The following is a 14,377-nucleotide window of genomic DNA, read 5'->3' as shown; positions in this document are numbered from 1 at the left end:
ATGCGACAACAGGCAGGACATGCAGACTCTGCACAAAAGGCACCCCAGCTGAGAATCGAAATGGAGAACCTTTTGCTGTGAGGTGGAAATGCTAACCGCTGCACCACCATGGCTGCCCATCTCATTTTTGTGTATATTATCTGAAATATGTATCACATTTTTATTTTTTGTTTCATACATCTAACATTATTCTTGTTTTGCTTTTTTTATTGAATGTTTATGTAATTTTCCCTAAATGTATATGTGGAGCTTTTTGTCCTCAAGCCTCCACTGAAAAGGGTCTGTGCACCCAGTCAGATTTTCTTGTGATCAAAAGCATTAAATAAATAAATCAAACAAATAATTTAAGCTGATACAATATAAAGTATGTCTGTACATGAAAGCTCAGCATATCTCCCAACCTTTTAGCTCAAGAAATCTGGACAAAGCCAAAAAAAAAAAAAAAATGGGAGGGCAAAAGCCAAAAAAAAAAAAAAAAAATAGGGACAAGTTTTAAATATTGCTCTTATAAGTTTAGAAAGATGATAGAATAAAACGCTGTGCGTTATCTGAAGGATATGAAGTTTGACTCAGATGTCTGATATTATTTAATGACTTTCATCCTCAATGATTTGCCAGTAAACTATATATTTTATGAGGAACAAAAGAAAAATATCAGGCAAAAATATAGGCATTATGTGAACATCTGAACAGCTGAGAGGTGTGCATCTCGGTAAATGGCACTATGAGGAAGCTCATAGAAGGAGGAGGAGGGTTTAAAGCAGTTGAAGGCCACATAAGATACGACCAAACATATAGCCACTAAGTGTGAAAATCTAGAAAAAGGAATGATAGTGCTTAAGTACAATTTAGCAAAACTGAAAAAGACAGTTTGATATGAGTAATCTGAAATGCATGAATTGGTGAGAGGAAAATCAAACCTGCTGTCAAATCACACTACTGTAAATAACAATTAATAAGATAGCTATATTCTTCTATCCGCAAATCAACTTTATTTCCACATGGCTTGCAAAGGGAATCTCATGAGCTATGCTACTACTGTCTGCTGTAGCACTTATCAGTTCTCCCTAAAGCCCTTCTTCAGCAGTTTATTCTCTGCAAAATAATCATCTGTCCTATTGTATAGACTCCCCCTGCCCTGGAGGATTAAGAACCCTCCTAGTTGTCATCATTAATTTCTGTAAAAACTGGGCTGTGCCTGCAAATGGTCTGTCGTGATCAGTGTACTACCCTGGTAAACAAACTAAAATAAATAAATAACATAAATATGGACTACAAGCTGAATTTCTGTAACTATTTCTTTGTGACCCTACATCGATCCCCATCTCAGGCACGTCTGGTATCTTCTGGAAGCCCACCACCTTCAACTGGAGCTCATATTCAGGCTCACTGGTACTAACTAGCCTCTAAAAATAACTGCATTAACAGCCTTTGTTAGAGCCATGGGCACTGGCTGGGTTTCACTGTGCTGCTTTTCCCAAACACTTATTTCCATCCCTGGTTAAGAGGACTGGGATATTCCATCTAGTATCAGTAGGTGGTGGCCTGGTATATCTGAGTTGGTAAACACATAAGAAAGCTGTAATTGTGATAATTGTTTTGGCCTGAGGGCTTACATGCCTGTTTCCTGTGTTTCTAATGCCACTTTTGCATGCCACTGCCCATTATGCAGTGGTGGTCAGTAGTGTCCTGTATAGACACAGACACCTAGAAACTAAAATTTTCCTTATGAAAACAGCTCTGAAACTGGACCAGTAGCTCGGTGAGAGCAATTACTTTATTCACTGAGTAGCACAGAGTAGCTAGTTTGCATGCAGAGGCCACTGTCCCTCGAATTTAATATTATGTTGCCTAGTCTAGCCTCTAGTCCAAAAAGCACCTTTAGTCAGCCCTCTATTAACCCCTCATGCATCACACTCTTGTAACTAACCCAGTGAAGGACCTGACATCACGGAAATTCATTTTCTTAGTTTCACAGCAGCAAGTTTGGTGGATATGCGTGTTTTGAGACAAAGTAACAATTGTCTAATATTCAATGACAACAATTTAATCCTCAAAGAAAAAAACACAGTATGCGAGAGATGTATATGCACAATGTCTCTGGATGCAAAACTTTCACATACAAGTACTCGAAATAACAATCTGTATGTCACAAACACACATGCAACACCCAACACGTATAATATGCACCCCATATATATAGTCCAACTTATGATGAAGCACTTAAATACAACCTTCCCAAACTTAAAACACCTCCCAGACATTCCACCTGTAAAAATTATCCTCAGCAAACTTGAAAGCACTCAACAGTAACACCTAACACTGCACATACAGCAAAACTCAGTGGTGTAACACCTAACACTGCACATTCAGTGAAACCAAGTGGTGTAACACCTAACATTGCACATACAGCCACAATCAGTGGTGTAATGCCTAACATGCACACACAGCCACACCCAGTGGTATAACACCTAACACTGCACATACAGAGGATTCCAATGGACCCTCAAGTCTCAAGTCAATAAGGCAAGCCAGTACACTATCCCAGATTCTAGTCATTGGGGACTTCATTGCAAAAAATGCTAATGCCTCACTCACCAGGCTAAACAGTCAATTGCCTATCAGAGGCAAGGATCTACTAAGTTAAGCCTGCACTAAAGTTATTGCATGTCAGGTACCAGTATAATTTAGTCATAGTTCTTTTAGCTGTAAATGACATGAGATGTACCTCCTTAGACTATATGAAGAAAGATGTGATGAATCTCATTGTCAAAGGCTGGTATGTGCCCAGCATTGAACAGCATTCCACCTTCACCAAGGATGATGTGACAATGTATACAGAAGATGATGGAGTTTAATAATCAGCTTATTTTCTGGAGACATTCTAGGGGCAAACAACATTTTGTTAGCTTTGGGAGGACATGGTTAACAAACAATGTTGTTTTGAAAAGGATGGCCTGCAGATCCACCCTATAAGCTTTCAAATAATGGCTAAAACATTGTCCTCCCCCATAAAGCCTTTTTTAGGCAATGACAAATTGACATTTCCAACATAGTGAAATCTACCCAAGGAACTCTAAAGGTGTGACTCTTCAATGCCGGGAGCTCCCTCCAAGCTCTGCTCACCCTGGAGAATGCAGATATCTGTGCAGTTACCGAGACTTTGTCTAAAGCTGCAGAGAGTACCCTAGCAGTGCAAGGCTTCAGTGTCTTCATACATTTAGACCAACAACTGCACAAGCAAGGACTGAAGATGAAGGTGTCTCGATCTACATCAATAACAAACGTACCTCTAGGTTTGATAAAGAGAATGATGTGCTGGAGTTCCTCCTCATCCAAATTACCATGGACAAAGTCCCATACCATATCCTAGCAAGCTACAGGTCACCTTCTATGTCCCATGAAACACATGGCTCATGCTTAAACATATTGGAGGCGCTCACTATTCAACCAAATACTATACTTAATTATCTCTCGATAAAATGGGAATCCTACATGACCCCAAATTTGCAGAGGCAGAGACTAGACTTTATAAACACAAATACCCTAGACTAGATAGTGTATACACCTACCAGAGGTACAAATATATTGGACCTGACACTCAAAATTATGAGATAATGCTGTACTTCGACAAACAAATCCACAATTACACACAAACGCAAATGCAAGCTTCTTTTACTAGATGAAATATCACAACAAAGCTTTCGGATTAAATAATTCTTCATCAGTGTTACAAATACAAAAGTTCAATACTCAATAAGTACACATCTAAAACAATCACATGACACAGCCATCCTATCACAACAAATCAACTAAAAAATGAAAATTCAGCAGCAAAATTTAAATAGCCTTCATTAAAGGCATATAGAGAATAAAAAACAATGTGAAACTATCATTACAAAAACATACTACATTGTATGTATATCTCACTTACATTCATATCTACATGCAGATCTAAATAAAAATATGTATATATGCCTATACCCATGTACATTTTTAAAAATTCTAAAAATAAAGTCATGACTTGAACCTTATTCTTGAATATGTTTCGCTAGTGAGTTACTATCAGTCAATACTATCAATACGTAGGGGGATTGATAGTAACTCACTAGTGAAACATATTCAAGAACAAGGTTCAAGTCATGACTTTATTTTTAGAGTTATTGAATTTTAAAACCTAGTACAAGACGTGGGGATATTATTAATAGGTTAGATGTGAAAGAGTATGAATGGATTGGACGGTTACAGGCAGATACTTTCCCAGGAATAAATAAACATGTTACAATCAAACCAATTTTAAAATTGAAACAGAGAGATGTTATGTAATATTAATTTTTTAACACAATATGAAAATGGTTTTGATATATATGTATGTGTATGTATGTATGTATGCTTTCCATCCATGTGACAAGATCCAAAAAAGAGTAAAACCACAAATAGATGAAGAACAGTCACAAAACAGAATGAAGGCAATAAAAGCCTTAGAATATACTCCAAGTAAGGGTTATTTGCCAATATAATAAGCCAGAAACTCCACAATCACTTCAGTTTATTGCAAACAAAAATAAGAGCTTTTGTCCCAAGTAATACTCATAGGAACTTCATCAGATACAAACATTACACACGAATGCATTAATTTATCTACCCTATTACATGATGTCACTTCCTCTTCTAATTAAATACATAAATTAAACATTCTGTTAAAGGGTAAGGGAAACAGAAGAAGAAGCAGCAGCAATGAACCTTATAAACATAAACTATTAGAACCACAGACATAAACATCCCAAAATGAAACCCAACAAAAATAAAAATGAAGGATAAAAAGAAATATAAATATATATATATATATATATATAAAAACATTTTTTAAAAAATGTCAAATATAGGCCAACCGCCTCACATATGAGCTTTAAAAATCATGAATAAAATATAAAAAATAGATCTAAACCATAATAATATATTTAAAAAAAATATGCATATGTATAAAAAACAGAATTTCATCTAAGTGCTTTGAGTTTCAATAAGCAACTAATAGATAGGCTATCATTCAAACTTGGCCAGTGTAATGCATCTAATCAAAACTGCCAGATTAGTTCAGCCTTCACTAGCAGGTAAGACCATGCAGCCCCCCCCTATCATATTTTTCTTGTACCTCCAAAACAATTAATTTAAATTGATGGTTGGGAAAATCCCTAATATGTTTACCAAAAGTGTTAACTTCACTCTGATCCCTAATGTCTGTCATATGTTCACTGATCCTGATCTTGAGCTTAAGTTCGGTTTTACCGACGTAAATATGACAGAAATAGCACAATAGAATACTCACTCGGTGATACAACTACATCTACCTGGGATTCTTACCATGATGTTGTTGATTCTACACGTTAGTTTCCAATATATGGGTGCACAATTTCCAGGCTCCACACTTAAACATCTGCCCATACCAGGGCTGTCTAAATGTGGGTTCAAAAATGTTCTTTATACTGTCCCTTTTTAAAAATACACATAGGTCTCTCACCCAAAATATTAATGAGGTCCCTCTCGTGAATAAGTAACTTCCAGTTCTTATTAAGACTGTCCCTTATAAGATATTCATCACATGAGAAAGATTTAGAAAAGCTAGAATTGTAATTAGCAATCTCCAATTCCACACTGTGATCATTGTTTCCAACCGAAACATAACCAACTTGGTGATTCGGATTCAAAGTGGAATTCAAAACATTAGTTAATGTCAGAATCTCAGAGGCGGCCTGAATGGTGTTTAATGGCCTCAAAACTGGTGTTCCTAAAGTTGGTAAAAAGTGGCCCTGTTTTCTTTTAATTCTGACTTCAGACATAATGTTATTTATTAACTGTAGGGGATATCCTCTCTTAAGGAACATTCCCTTCAAATTATGACACTCGTTGACAAAAGATGTCCATGCAGTGACCATACGTGCTGCTCGCACAAATTGTCCTTTTACGATGTCACGTTTCTGAATAAAAGGATGACAGCTATCATAATGAAGGAACCTATTAGAATATGTTTCCTTCCTGAATATTTCAGCCATAAATCTTTCTTCTACAATATCTTTCTTTAATGGCACATCCAAATATGAAATCTCTGTATTGTTGACATTGTGGGTAAACTTTAAAAAGGGGGTTGACATGTTGATGTAATCTAGAAATTCAGTAACTTGTTCTTTAGGGTCTTCCCATAAAATAAAGATATCGTCCAAATATCTCATGTAGGTGTGACAAAATGGGAAATAAATAGATGACTTCAAAAAATTTTTCTCCCATTCAAGCATAACAATATTTGCGTAAAGCCCCCACAAGCAGAACCCATCACAACACTTTGTGTTTGTAAATAATATTCGTTGTCAAACAAAATGAAGTTACTCCTTAAAACCATATCTAATAATTGCTCATACATATTTATCTGCTCCTGTGGGATCCCCTTTTGAAAAGAGATAGTCACAAAACCATTCTTCCCCTAATGCATGTGGGATGACAGAATATAAGTCCACCACATCTATGGTAATAACTAAAAAGTCTGGGTTAAAATTTATACTATTCATTTTACTATGAAAATCCCATGAATCAATACATAAATGGGTTTCCTGGTGTAAAAAATGTTTCAATTCAACATCCAGAAATTTAGCAAGCGGGTGAGTAACCGAACACCTGGCCTCCACAGTTGGGCACATGGGGGGCTCTTGTATGTTTTTATGGAGTTTCGGTTTTCAAAAAATAGTTGGTGTAATAGGAAATTCAACTAACAAATAGTCTAATTAATGTATTGTAATTGACCCCTCAATAAACAAGTCCTGTAGGAATCCCTTAATTTTCCTATAGGTACCATTTAATTAATTCAGGGAACTCTTCCAGTAGGTTTCAGTTTCCAAAAAAGCCTTCATTTTTGAAATATATCTCCAGTTCTCATAATAACAACCCCCACCCCGCTTGTCCAGTTTCATTATTCTAATGCCATGCATTTGCTTCAACTTTTCTAATTCATGTTCTTCATCCCTAGTTAAATTCTTAATAAAGTAATTATTTTTGGTGTTATAACATACATTTCTTATATCCAGTTCACAAATTCTTTCAAAAGAGGCCAAGGCAGGATGAATGGGGGAATTGTATAAACTGGAGATTTTAAATGGTTCATGGACATGCTCCACCCCCTGAAAGAGTACATTTAAATTTAATTTTCTAACGTATAATTTTAAATCCAATAACATATTGACAACATTAATATGATGATCGGGGATGAACGTGAAACCTTTAGCCAAAAGATCACAAGTCGTGACATTTAATACCACATCTGAAAAGTTATGCACTTTCAAGTCTCCAGTGCTGTTGAGCTCAATATGCACAAGTGAAGGCTGTGCATCAAGTTCATCATCAAATATTAACTGTGGCACAACACTGTCCAAAGTCATTTCCTCTCCCTCCATGAGTTCTTGTACCTCCCCCTCTGGTCATTTGGCCAGTGCTTCTCTGATGAGGAGCTTGTTGTTGTCTCACCTGTGAGGTGTAGCTGATACCCCTTTGATTCATAAGGTGTTCTGACCTTCTGAGTTGTGGGAAATTCTCTTCCCCTAAAAAATGATTCTCCATGGATTATTGGTCAAAGTTCATATTAATATCATTAGATAGTTCATTGTTCTGATCCAAGGGTCTATTCAAGTGCCATTCCTGTGAGGGTGGGGGGAAGGATATACAACATGGTTAGCATAGTCCCTTTCATCCCTAGCCAACTTTTTAACCTTTCTATTTTTAATGATAATCATTTCCTCCTCAATGGAGTGAAAAATACAACTGTAGTCAAATCTATTATCATTAAAAGCCGGGTCACTAACAATCTATCTGTCCAAAATAGACACCTCCTGACTCAATTTGTTGATTTCCACTTGGTTATGTTTAATAACCATGTCCATATATTCCAGTCTAAACTTATCAAATAAACTGATAAGCTCCTTATGAAAGATTGAACCTGGAATTAGACTAGTAGGGTAATGCCAAATGCATAAACCCTTTGGAACCACCTGCATTTTTGTGCATTCTTTGAAATATGCATTGTCCATTTGAAGTTTCTTGATTTTAAGCAGAATGCGATCAAGAACAGAAAGCTGACAATTTAAGGAACTGCTATTTACGATCGGATTCTGGTTAAAAACAGCACTGTCCTTTAGCCAGTCAGATAAAATGAAGTTATTTTGCTGGTTAGCATTATTATTCTTTAATACAGGTTCAATAAGCACACTACTAACCTCCGTACTGCTTATTTCAAGTCTGGAGCCCAAGTGCATTGTTAAATTATAGTTAGGATGTATAGCTGAATGAGTAATGCCATCCGTTAGCAAATGCTGTCTAGAGGTGCTCGGGCTGGGATGTAGACACATCTGTGAGAGCAAAAATTGCTCAAAACAGTCTATATGTTGATTAAGCTGCTGTATCAGCAAAGTCAGCTCACCAATAGAGTCATTTGTTGATGTGAAACCACTTCCGTTGCTGGCCGTGGAGTTCAGTATACCGTTGGCTTGCTCCACCTCCATCTGTTGTGACTTCAACAAACAACAAGATCCAAAAAAGAGGAAAACCAAAAATAGATGAAGAACAGTCACAAAAACAGAATGAAGGCAATAAGAGCCATAGAATCCACTCCAAGTAAGGGTTCTTTGCCACTATAATAAGCCAGAAACTCCACAATCACTTCAGTTTATTGCAAACAAAAATAAGAGCTTTTATCCCAAATAATACACATAGGAACTTCATCAGATACAAATATTACACAAGAATGCATTCATTTATATACCTTATTACATGATGTCACTTCCTCTTCTATTTAAATACATAAATTAAACATTCTGTTAAAGGGTAAGGGAAACAGAAGAAGAAGCAGCAGCAATGCACCTTATAAACATAAACTACTAGAACCACAGACATAAACATCCCAAAATGAAACCCAACAAAAATAAAAATGTAGGATAGAAAGAAATATAAATATATATATATATATATATATATATATATATATATATATATATATATATATATATAAACTGTCTTAAACAATTTTTTTAAAAATGTCAAGCAGGAGCAGATAAATATGTATGAGCAATTATTAGATATAGTTTTAAGGAGTATTTTTCAAACACAAGATGTTGCGATGGGTTCTGCTTGTGGGGGGCTTTACTCAAATATTGTTATGCTTGAATGGGAGAAAAGATTTTTGAGTTCATCTATTTATTTCCCATTTTGTCACACCTACATGAGATATTTGGATGATATCTTTATTTTATGAGAAGGCCCTAAAGAACAAGTTACTGAATTTCTAGATTACATCAACATGTCAACCCCCTTTTTAAAGTTTACCCACAATGTCAACAATACAGAGATTTCATACTTAGATGTGCTACTAAAGAAAGATTTTGTAGAAGAAAGATTTGTGGCCGAAATATTCAGGAAGGAAACATATTCTAATAGTTTCCTTCATTATGATAGCTGTCATCCTTTTATTCAGAAATGTGCAATCGTAAAATGACAATTTGTGCGAGCAGCATGTATGGTCACTGCATGGACATCTTTTGTCAATGAGTGCTATAATTTGAAGGGAATGTTCCTTAAGAGAGGATATCCCCTACAGTTAATAAATAACATTATGTCTGAAGTTAGAATTAAAAGAATACAGGGCCACTTTTTACCAATTTTAGGAACACCAATTTTGGGGCCATTTAACTCCATTCAGGCCACCTCTGAGATTCTGGCATTAACTAATGTTTTGAATTCCACTTTGAATCTGAATCACCAAGTTGATAGTGTTTCGGCTGGAAACAATACTCATACTGTGGAACTGGAGGTTATTCATTACAATTCTAGCTTTTCTACATCTTTCTCATGTGATGAATATCTTATAAGAGACATTCTTAATAAGAACTGGAAGTTACTTATTCACGAGAGGGACTCTTTAATATTTTGGGTGAGAAACCTATGTGTTTTTTTAAAAGGGACAGAATTTAAGAGCATTTTTGAACACACATTTAGACATCCCCGGTATGGGCAGATGTTTAAGTGTGGAGCCTGCAAATTTTGCACCCATATCTTGGAAACTAACATGTAGAATCAATAGCATCATGGTAAGAATCCCAGGTAGATGTAGTTGTATCACCGCGTGAGTAGTCTATTGTGCTATTTGTTCATTCTGTCCATGTTTTTACGTCAGTAAAACCGAACGTAAGCTCAAGATCAGGATCAGTGAACATATGACAGACATTAAGGATCAGAGTGAAGTTAACACTCTTGGTAAACATATTATGGATATTCACAACCATCAATTTAAATTCATTATTTTGGAGGTACAAGAAAAATATGATAGGAGGGCTGCATGGCCTTACCTGCTAGAGAAGTCTGAACTAACCTGGCAGTTTTTATTATATGCATTACATTGGCTAGGTTTGAATGATAGCCTATCTATTAGTTGCTTATTGAAACTCAAAGCACTTAGTAGATGAAATTCTGTTTTTTTATACATATACATATATTTTTATATATATTATTATGGTCGAGATCTATTTTTTATATTATATTGATTTTTAAAGCTCATATACTAGTTGGTTAGATTATACTTGACATTTAAAAAAAATTGTTTAAGACAGTTTTTATATATATTTTTTTTATATTTCTTTCTATCCTACATTTTTATTTTTGTTGGGTTTCATTTTGGGATATTTATGTCTGTGGTTCTATTAGTTTATGTTCATAAGGTGCATTGCTGCTGCTGCTTCTTATGTTTCTCTTACCCTTTAATAGAATGTTTAATTTATGTATTTAGTAAAAAAAATATAAAGGAATCCAGGCTACCGTTTAGGGCAATAGTAAACTTTAATAAATCAAACACAGATAGAAAATGAGCACTTTCGTCTGGAAACTAGACTTCATCAGACAAAAGACACACCTGCTACTCATTGCTTAAATACCATTCAATTGGTACATATCAATTAATATTAAAAGCAAAACACACTTAAAAAATTACTTGTTGAAAAGTAACACATCACTGGATCCAAACAAGTTGAACCCAGACAATACATCCTGTACCTAAACAAGTACAATAATGAATGTGACAACAATCATTTCATATTAATATAATTGTGTTGCAAGTAGAATTAAAATATTTGCATTTATATTCTTATATGAAACATCTCATATATATATATAGTTCAAATGAATGAACATATTAACATTTTGTGATTACAACAAATCAAATATTTTCTGCTTTAGATGTTAAAACAGGTTTGATTGTTACGTATTCGTTTAAGCCAGGTGGAATGAAAAACTTTAATCTAAGCTGCCATTTCAATTCTTTGTTAAGCAAAGCATTTTTAATGTCCCCACCTTCAAAGTTGTTTTTTACAATAAGATCTATAATGCCAAATTTTAAACCATTAAAAGAAGGGCATAGCAGAGAATGTTTAAACAGGGCACTAGTCTCTTTACCAGTTCTTATATCATATTGATGCTCATACATTCTATCTTTAAATGCCGTCTCTGTTTTACCTATGTAGAATGCATGGCATCCTACACACTTGGCCATGTATACAATCATCATGGTCTTGCAATTACCCTTACGGAATCTAACAACACTGTTTAAATCATTGTTTAGCCTAATCCATGCTTCTTTAAAGATGAGATGGCACAAACTACAATTACCACATGAGGTGGTTGCTTTGAAGATGCTAGTAGCCCTATCAACCTGTTCAAATATTCTTTTGAAGTTTTTACCCATTTTATAGGTAAAAAAAGGTTTTGTCCCTACTACATCATTTACCTCTTTGTTTGTTTTAAGTGTAATCCAATTGGCTCTAACTATATCAGTAAATTATTCTGAAAACATGTTGTATTCCATAACACAGGCTCCGTAAAAGTTTTTTCCTTCCATTTTCCTTTTTGTTACCTTAGTTAGAGTTTGTCCCAAGAAAGCCTCATATTTAGTCCCCCAGCCTCTATATACTTCTTCTAATACTTCCTTTACCATCTCCACAGGGCACCCCCTTTCCAAAAATGTTTTTCCTAGAAATATGAACTCATTAATCAAATCATTTCTTCTTCTGTTTCCCTTACCCTTTAACAGAATGTTTAATTTATGTATTTAATTAGAAGAGGAAGTGACATCATGTAATAAGGTAGATAAATTAATGCATTCTTGTGTATTGTTTGTATCTGATGAAGTTCCTATGAGTATTATTTTGGAAGAAAATGCTTATTTTTGTTTGCAATAAACTGAAGTGATTATGGAGTTTCTGGCTTACTATATTAGCAAAGAACCCTTACTTGGAGTGGATTCTATGGCTTTTATTGTTTCCTTCCATGTTCATAGGTTCATAGGTTGGTACTAGGCTATCGGCCCTAGGGCCTATACAAGCCTAGCCATAACAATTCCCTGGCTATTTCTTCCCACACTATTTACTTCCCTGGACCCCTGTCTAGCAGGGCAACTGACGTGATCCCCAGGGTGAATTTCCTTTCTCCCATCCAATCATCAAGGTTCCTTTTGAAGTGGGCCAAAGAGGTGCTTGCTTGACATGTATGGGCAGTCTATTCCAGAGTCTGGGGAGTCTCTGGGTCAGGAACCTATCCCTCCAGCATGTTTTGTTTATTGTGATGACAAGATTTAGATCCCTGGAGCATGTGGCTCTGAGGGATTGGGATTTCTTTAAGTGTAGCATGTCCAACAGCTCTGGGTTTGACATGGCCTTGTATGTTAAGCAGAGATCGCCTCAGAGTAGACGATATGCGACAGAGTATAACTGGAGTTTTTTAAGGCGGTCAGCATAGGGCATCTGCTTTAGGTCTGTGATCCTTTTAGTGAGGTATTTCTGCGGCCTTTCCAGTTGTTGCAGATGTATTGAGAGGTGCATACCAAATGATGTGTTTTATTCTATAATGGGTCTAATGAGGGAAAAATCAATTTTAGCAGTGTATAGGTTCATAGGTTAGTACTAGGCTACCTGCCCCTTCAGGCCATTTTAAGCCTAGCCATTTACTCCATGTGAGAATCAAACCCTGCACCTTGTGTCTGTAAGGTAAACACCTTAACCATTAGGCCAATGTGAAGCAGTGATTCCTTCCCTAACCCTATTCAAGTGTAACTTGGACCAGTGGATGGAAAACCAAAAACTCATTCCTGATCTGACAACTATGTCTCTAATGGACAGAGGCAGCAATCACATCCTGCCATACTAACACACACCCCTTTAAACTGGTCTAAGTTAACCTAGCCCATGTGATATGTTCAGGTTGCAGGGCTAGGTTTGTAAAGTCCCCAGTGGTCATTAGCCTAGTATACACTTATGAACTTGTGAATGGAACCACATATGCACAAGGAACTATATTATTCAAATAATTTCCATTAAATCATTGCTGGGTTATCATTGAATATTGCCACCTTTGTTTCCTCTCTCAGTCACATTTGCAGTCCAAGTAAACTGTAGCCACTGGTAGATGAAATGGGTTCACTCTCAATGCCCTAACTAGAATGAACTATCTTGGCAAGAATCACGCCCTTTTAACAAGTTCAGGCTTAACAATAGGTAAGAGTGATGCTGCATCAGTTTTGGTGACAGTTCCTCTCCTGTCGACAAGGTTAAGGTACAGACCCTTGTGGTGTTTGATGCAGCTGTTAATCCACCTGTGTCATAGTGTTGCACTTGTTTACTGTTTTCCATGACTTTTTTTCCTCAACATGTCTCAGAGGAGATTGATACTATTCATAACCCCTTTGGTTATTTGGTTATACTGGAAAATTTCACCACAAGACCCAGCTGTGAACTAGGACTGGTAACCTCTCCTATACTTATTGCAATGGTTTAGACTGCCACCCCATGGTCTCTTTTTATTCATGTGTAGTGTTACACAGTAGCTAGAAACTGGTCTCCCTTCTGCCCCATCTCTTCAGCAGTGTCACACTCAGGGTCATCCAACCAGAAACTCATGCTTTCAGACAAAGTAATGAATGCTTGCTCCCTCACTAAAAGATTTACTTTCCTTTTAAATGTTGTAACTTAACATCCACTCACCCACCAAGGAAAATAAACAGAAGCATATCGATGTCAAGTGGGAATGGAAATCAAACCAGACGTAAATATAAATCAGGCAGCAACTGAATGCGTCAAGAAAACAAAACAAAAGAAAGAATATAAGGAGAAGGATCAGATCAGAAGGCAAGATGTGGAAAATTCATAAATATAGTTGCAAGAGGTTTGGATCAAATACAGGCATGGTTAAGGAGAGGTGAATTTAAACCAAAAGATGAAAGGTTATTATCAGTGGCCCAGGATAGTGGACTACGTACACATTGGTTTACAAAGTCCATTGCACATGGGGGAGACAAATGTAG

Source organism: Protopterus annectens, chromosome 3.part0, assembly GCF_019279795.1.
Source record: "Protopterus annectens isolate FY-2018-M chromosome 3.part0, PAN1.0, whole genome shotgun sequence".
Lineage (NCBI taxonomy): Eukaryota > Metazoa > Chordata > Ceratodontiformes > Protopteridae > Protopterus > Protopterus annectens.
The sequence above is the reverse complement of the archived record's forward strand: the minus strand, read 5'-3'. Positions refer to the sequence as shown.